We start from the raw sequence: 6,547 nt of genomic DNA, 5'->3' as shown, positions 1-6,547 counted from the left end.
CAATAACAATAATAATAATAATAATAACAATAATAATAATAATAATAATAATAATAATAGAATGTAGTTTACAACAGAACAAGAACTGATATTGCAAAATAGGCAAATAAGCAAATCCCACCAAAAAGAAGAAAGAATTCAAAGATTTCAGATCAGTAAAAGGAAACAGAAAGAGACGAAGAACAGGAGAAGAAAGTCAAAGAAATGCGTTTCTTTGTCTGGTTCAACTCAAACAATTTGCTTAGAGTGATCCAGCACATGCGTTATGCAAAGCGGGATTGACGCATTTTTTGTTTATTTGACCACGGCTGTTTGAGAGAAGAAAATACCATAAGCTATTTAGAATCAAAGGCAACTGTAGGAATTTATGACGAAGATGGTAAAATATAAAAGCATATATGAACAAAAACGAAAAGAGGGAGAAGAAAAAGAAGAAAAGTAAAATGACAATAAGAAAGGAACAAGGCTAAATATAGACCCTATAATTAGAGGGAAATGAGTGATCTGGCATCTCTATCATTCAAGGTCGGGAAGCTGGACTTTCTCTTTTATTCTGAAGTTTGAATACTGTTCGATCACGGCTGTTCGGGGGAAGAAAGTGCTACACGCTGTTTGTAGGCAGAGGTTAATACGTAGAGAGAAAGAGAGAATGATAACGAAGAGGAAAGTAGAAAAAACGGATACGCTAAAGGCTACATAGAAAAGGAAAACGAGGCAGAAAAATTGATAAAAAATAGGAAAACAGAGAGAAAAAAGTTAATAAATGATATCAAGAGAAGTTCAGGAAAAAAATCAGAAAGGAGAATAAAAGGAAAGAAAACATGATAAAAATAATGAATAGAGGAATAAAGACGAGAAAGCGGAGTGAAGAGAAAAAGGAGGAGGCTAATGAAAAGACAAAAAATTCAAGGAAATTCGAATCGAAGATCACGGAAAGGCAAAGCTTAAAGGAAGGAAGAAAAGGAGACGAGGTTTCTCAAGCTCACCTTCGGGAATCTTCGCTTTCTCCTTCGTTTCCGCCTCTCGGTCTCTTTTTTCCATCTCTCTCTCTCTCTCTCTCTCTCTCTCTCTCTCTCTCTCTCTCTCTCTCTCTCTCTCTCTCTCTCTCTCTCTCTCTCTCTCTCTCTCTCTCTCTCTCGTTTTTTCGTTTCTTTCAAATACTTTTATTCTCTCTCTCTCTCTCTCTCTCTCTCTCTCTCTCTCTCTCTCTCTCTCTCTCTCTCTCTCTCTCTCTCTCTCTTCTCCCCACCCCCTCCTTCTTTCTCTACTGTCACTCACAGCAAATGAATTTACGAAAAAGAAATCGAGAATGAAAAGCGAAAACTAGTGTTTGAGGAAAAGGGAGAGGAAGAAAAGGAGATGAAATAATGGAAAATATGGAAAGAGTTTGACTAAAGACGAGAAGATAAGGAAGAAAGATCAGAAAAGCGAATGAAATAGAAAAATAGAATGAAAAAATGAAATAGAGATATACCAAAAGCATTAAATAATTAAAAGAATATGAAAGAGACTATTTGTGCAATAAAAAAGGAAAAAAAATGCGACGTGGTTTAATTTGTGTGTGAGAGAGAGGATGAATGAAATAGAATATGGTAAATAAATGGAAAGTAATGAAAATAACAATAAATAAATTTAATTGCACGTTTATTTGGGAGATAATGAATAGAATAAGAAAGAAAAACGAAAACGCTAGCACAGTGGGTCATTTGCCGGGATCGATCCTGGCATCTCCGGGCAGAGGACGGCGACTCTGCCGCCGTGCTATCGAGGCCGTTGCAGGGAATCGCACTTTTCTTGGTCTTATCTTAGCGACCCCCCCCCTCATAACGTTGGAGGGAATCGCACTTTTCTTTATCTTATCTTAGCGATCCTCCTCATCATATCCCTTCTCGCTCTGTCACTCACAGACATACATGTTCGTGTTCATTTGTGTGTGTGTGTGTGTGTGTGTGTGTGTGTGTGTGTGTGTGTGTGTGTGTGTGTGTGTGTGTGTGTGTGTGTGTGTGTGTGTGTGTGTGTGTGTGTGTTTGTGTGTGTGTGTGTGTGTGTGTGATGAGTATATGTGTGTTTGTATGTATGTGTGCGTGCGTTTTTTTTTTTTTTTTATCTTTGTGTGTGTATTTGTGTAGGAACAACGATGTAAAATTTAAATACGGCAGCAGAATATTCCCAAGCTTTTTCCGTTGAAGGCATCATTCACAATGAAAATTCTGAATGGATATAAGATGTACGATGATATTTACCTTTATACATTTTGTTTACCTACTTATATCTATCTTATCTTCTTTTAACGTTCTAATTCGATCTGTTCGTTATTACAATGACCTGCAAATAATTCCTTTTTCTTAATGGATGTCCATATTTCCCTACCGATAAGTGCAAGCACAAGACGTTCCTCTTGAAGGAATTGCTTCGGAATTATTCGATTTTTTTGTTCTAAATTTACTTTCAAAGATCAGCGAGCGAACAGAATGCGGATGGATAAAGTACAGAAAAAATGGAGAGCGATGAAGGTCAACCAACGAACAAACAAAAACAGATGAATGAAAGGAAGAGAAAATGATAAGGAATGATAAACACTGTCAGAGATCAATAAACGAACAGACAAAGAACAAGTGAAAGAATAGAGAAAAAGGAGAATGATAATTCCAAATATCATCAAAGATAATTTAGTGCGTCAGACGTTCAGATCCGACGACGAACAAGATGGAAAGCAAAGAGAAAAAGAAAGCAAGAATATGATAATAATAATAATAATGATAATAATAATGATAATGATAATGATTGATTATCTTTATCTTTATCTTTATCTTTATCGTTATCGTTATCGTTATCGTTATCGTTATCGTTATCGTTATCATTATCATTATCATTATCATTATTATTATTATTATTATTATCATTATTATTATGATTATCATATCTTTGAAAGTAAATTTAGAACAAAAAAATCGAATAATTCCGAAGCAATTCCTTCAAGAGGAACGTCTTGTGCTTGCATTTATCTGTAGGGAAATATGGACATCCATTAAGAAAAGGAATTATTTGCAGGTCATTGTAATAACGAACAGATCGAATTAGAACGTTAAAAGAAGATAAAATAGATATAAGTAGTTGAACAAAATGTGTAAAGGTAATTATCATCGTACTTCTTATATCCATTCAGAATTTTAATTGTGAATGATGCCTTCAACGGAAAAAGCTTGGGAATATTCTGCTGCCGTATTTAAATTTTACATCGTTGTTCCTGCACAAACACACACACAAAGATAAAAAAAACCGCACGCACACATACATACAAACACACATATACTCATCACACACCCACACACAAACACACACACACACACACACACACACACACACACACACACACACACACACACACACACACACACAAATGAACACGAACATGTATGTCTGTGAGTGACAGAGCGAGAAGGGATATGATGAGGAGGATCCCTAAGATAAGACCAAGAAAAGTCCGTTTCCCTCCAACGTTATGAAGGGGCGGGGGTCGCTAAGATAAGATAAAGAAAAGTCCGTTTCCCTCCAACGTTATGAAGGGGGGGGGGGGTCGCTAAGATAAGACCAAGAAAAGTGCGATTCCCTGCAACGGCCTCGGTAGCACGGCGGCAGAGTCGCCGTCCTCTGCCCGGAGATGCCAGGATCGATCCCGGCAAATGACCCACTGTGCTAGCGTTTTCGTTTTTCTTTCTTATTCTATTCATTATCTCCCAAATAAACGTGTAATTAAATTTATTTATTGTTATTTTCATTACTTTCCATTTATTTACCATATTCTATTTCATTCATCCTCTCTCTCACACACAAATTAAACCACGTCGCATTTTTTTTTCCTTTTTTATTGCACAAATAGTCTCTTTCATATTCTTTTAATTATTTAATGCTTTTGGTATATCTCTATTTCATTTTTTCATTCTATTTTTCTCTTTCGTTCGCTTTTCTGATCTTTATTCCTTATCTTCTCGTCTTTAGTCGAACTCTTTCCATATTTTCCATTTTTTCATCTCCTTTTCTTCCTCTCCCTTTTACCTCAAAAAATAGTTTTCACTTTCCTTCTCGATTTCTTTTCGTGAATTCATTTACTGTGAGTGACAGTAGAGAAAGAAGGAGGGGGGGGGAGAAGAGAGAGAGAGAGAAGAGAGAGAGAGAGAGGACGAGAGAGATGAGAGACGAGAGAGAGAGAAAAGAGGAGAGAGAGAGGAAGAGAGAGAGAGAGAATAAAAGTTTTTGAAAGAAACGAAAAAACGAGGGGAGAGAGGAGAGAGAGAGAGAGAGATAGAGAGAGAGAGAGAGAGAGAGAGAGAGAGAGAGAGAGAGAGAGAGAGAGAGGGAAAAAAGAGACCGAGAGGCGGAAACGAAGGAGAGAGCGAAGATTCCCGAAGGTGAGCTTGAGAAACCTGTCTCCTTTTCCTTCCTTTAAGCTTTGCCTTTCCGTGATCTTCGATTCAAAATTTCCCTTGAATTTTTTGCCCTTTTCATTAGCCCCCTCCTTTTTCTTCACTCCGCTTTCTCGTCTTTATTCCTTATTCATTTTTTTATCATGTATTCTTTCCTTTATTCCCTTTTTGTTTTTTCCTGAACTTCTCTGATATCATTTATTAACTTTTTCTCTCTGTTTTCTATTTTTTATCAATTTTCTGCCCCGTTTTCCTTCTGATGTAGCCTTTAGCGTATCCGTTTTTTCTACTTTCCTCTTCGTTATCATTCTCTTTCTCTCTACGTATTAACCTCTGCCTACAAACAGCGTGTAGCACTTTCTTCCCCCGAAAAAGCCGGATCGAACAGTATTCAAACTTTTAGAATAAAAAAGAAAGTCCAGCTTCCCGACCTTGAATGATAGAGAGCCAGATCACTCATTTCCCCTCAATTTTAAGGGTCTATTTTTGCCTTTTTCCTTCTTTTGTCATTTTACTTTTTTCTTTTTTTTTCCCCCTTTTTTCTTTTTGTTCAATATGCTTTTATATTTTACCGTTTCCCCATAAATTCCTACAGTGCCTTTGATTCTAAAAGTTATTTTCTTTTTTTTTTATTGCAAAGAAATTCATTAAATTTTTTTAAAATATTTAATGTTTTTGGTGTATCTGCTTTTTGTTGTTTCCATTTTTTTTTTTTTTTCTTTTTGGTTCGCTTTTCTGATCTTTTCCTGTCCAAACTTTTCCATATTTTTCTTTTTTTTTAAATTGTCCTTTATTCATTTTTTTTCCTCTTCTTCCCTCAAACATCAGTTTCCGTTTTATCCATTCCTTTTCGTAAATTCATTGTGCTTCCCTTTGCATTTTTGTTTTTCTCTCCTTTTTTCCTTTTCCCCCCTTTTTCTTTGGTCTCATTTGTTTCTCTTTTTTTCCCCTAAATATTCCCCTGCATTTCGTTTTTCTCTTGAGCCAGACAGAGAAGAGGAAATAAAGAAGGAAGTAGAGAAGGAAGGAGTGGGGGGGGGGGGAGGGAGAGAGAGGGAAAAAAAAAAGAGGGGGGGGAGAGACGGCGAGGAGAGAGAGAGAGAGAAGAGGAAGAGAGAGAGAGAGAGGGGGGGAGAGACGGGGAGAGAGAGAGAGAGAGAGGAGAGGAGGAAGAGGGGGGAAGAGAAAAGAGAAAAAAAAAGAAAAAATGGGAAAATTAAAAAAAAAGAAAACATGGGACAAATCAAAAAAAAAGAAGACAGAAAAGGTAGAAGAGGAAAAAGAGGAAAGATTCCCTGATGTAAACTAGAGAAATCTCCATTTTTTTCCCTCTCTCTGTTTTACCTCTTCCGGTCATATATTTTTTTTTATTTTCCCTTCGGACCTTTTGCCTTTCCTTCTCCCTTGCTCTTCCTTTTCCTTGACTTTTCCTCCATTTTTCCGTTCTCCCATCCCGGGTGATTTTGCCTAAAAAATTTTGTATCTTGTTTCCCCTTTTCCCTTTTCCATGTAGGCCTATGGCGTAATCTTTGTTCCTATGTTATTTTCCTCTTCTTTATTTATTTGTTTTCTTTTTATTACTGTGCAATCAGCTGATAGTGCTTTTTCCTAAAAAAATGGTTTTAAATAATCAAATTTTCCAAAGAGAAAGAAATGCAGCAAATCCCGCTTTCATAATACATGTGCGAATCCTTTTCAAACGATTTTTTTATGAAAAACACATTTCTTTTCCTTTTTTTGGTCACCTGTTTCCTTTCATTCATTCCAGGTGTTCGAATTCCTCTTTTGCCTTTTGGCCGGACTCTTTTATTTTCTGTTTTGCTCTGTTCTTTCTCGTTCTCTTTCTTATTACTCATATCACACACACACACACACACACACAGAGAGAGAGAGAGAGAGAGAGAGAAAAGAGAGACAGAGACAGAGACAGAGACAGAGACAGAGACAGAGACAGAGACAGAGACAGGGGGCGAGACAGAGCAGAGACAAGACGGACAGGGACAGAGAGAGAAGGAGAAGAGAGAGAGAGAAGAGAGAGAGGAGAGAGAGGAAAAAGAAGAGAGAGAGAGGAGAAGAGAGAGAGAAGAGAGGAGAGAGAGGGAGCGAGAGGGGAAGGGGGGGGG

This window comes from Penaeus monodon, chromosome 16 (genome assembly GCF_015228065.2).
Source record: "Penaeus monodon isolate SGIC_2016 chromosome 16, NSTDA_Pmon_1, whole genome shotgun sequence".
NCBI classification, from domain to species: domain Eukaryota; kingdom Metazoa; phylum Arthropoda; class Malacostraca; order Decapoda; family Penaeidae; genus Penaeus; species Penaeus monodon.
This window is presented reverse-complemented; position numbering follows the sequence as displayed.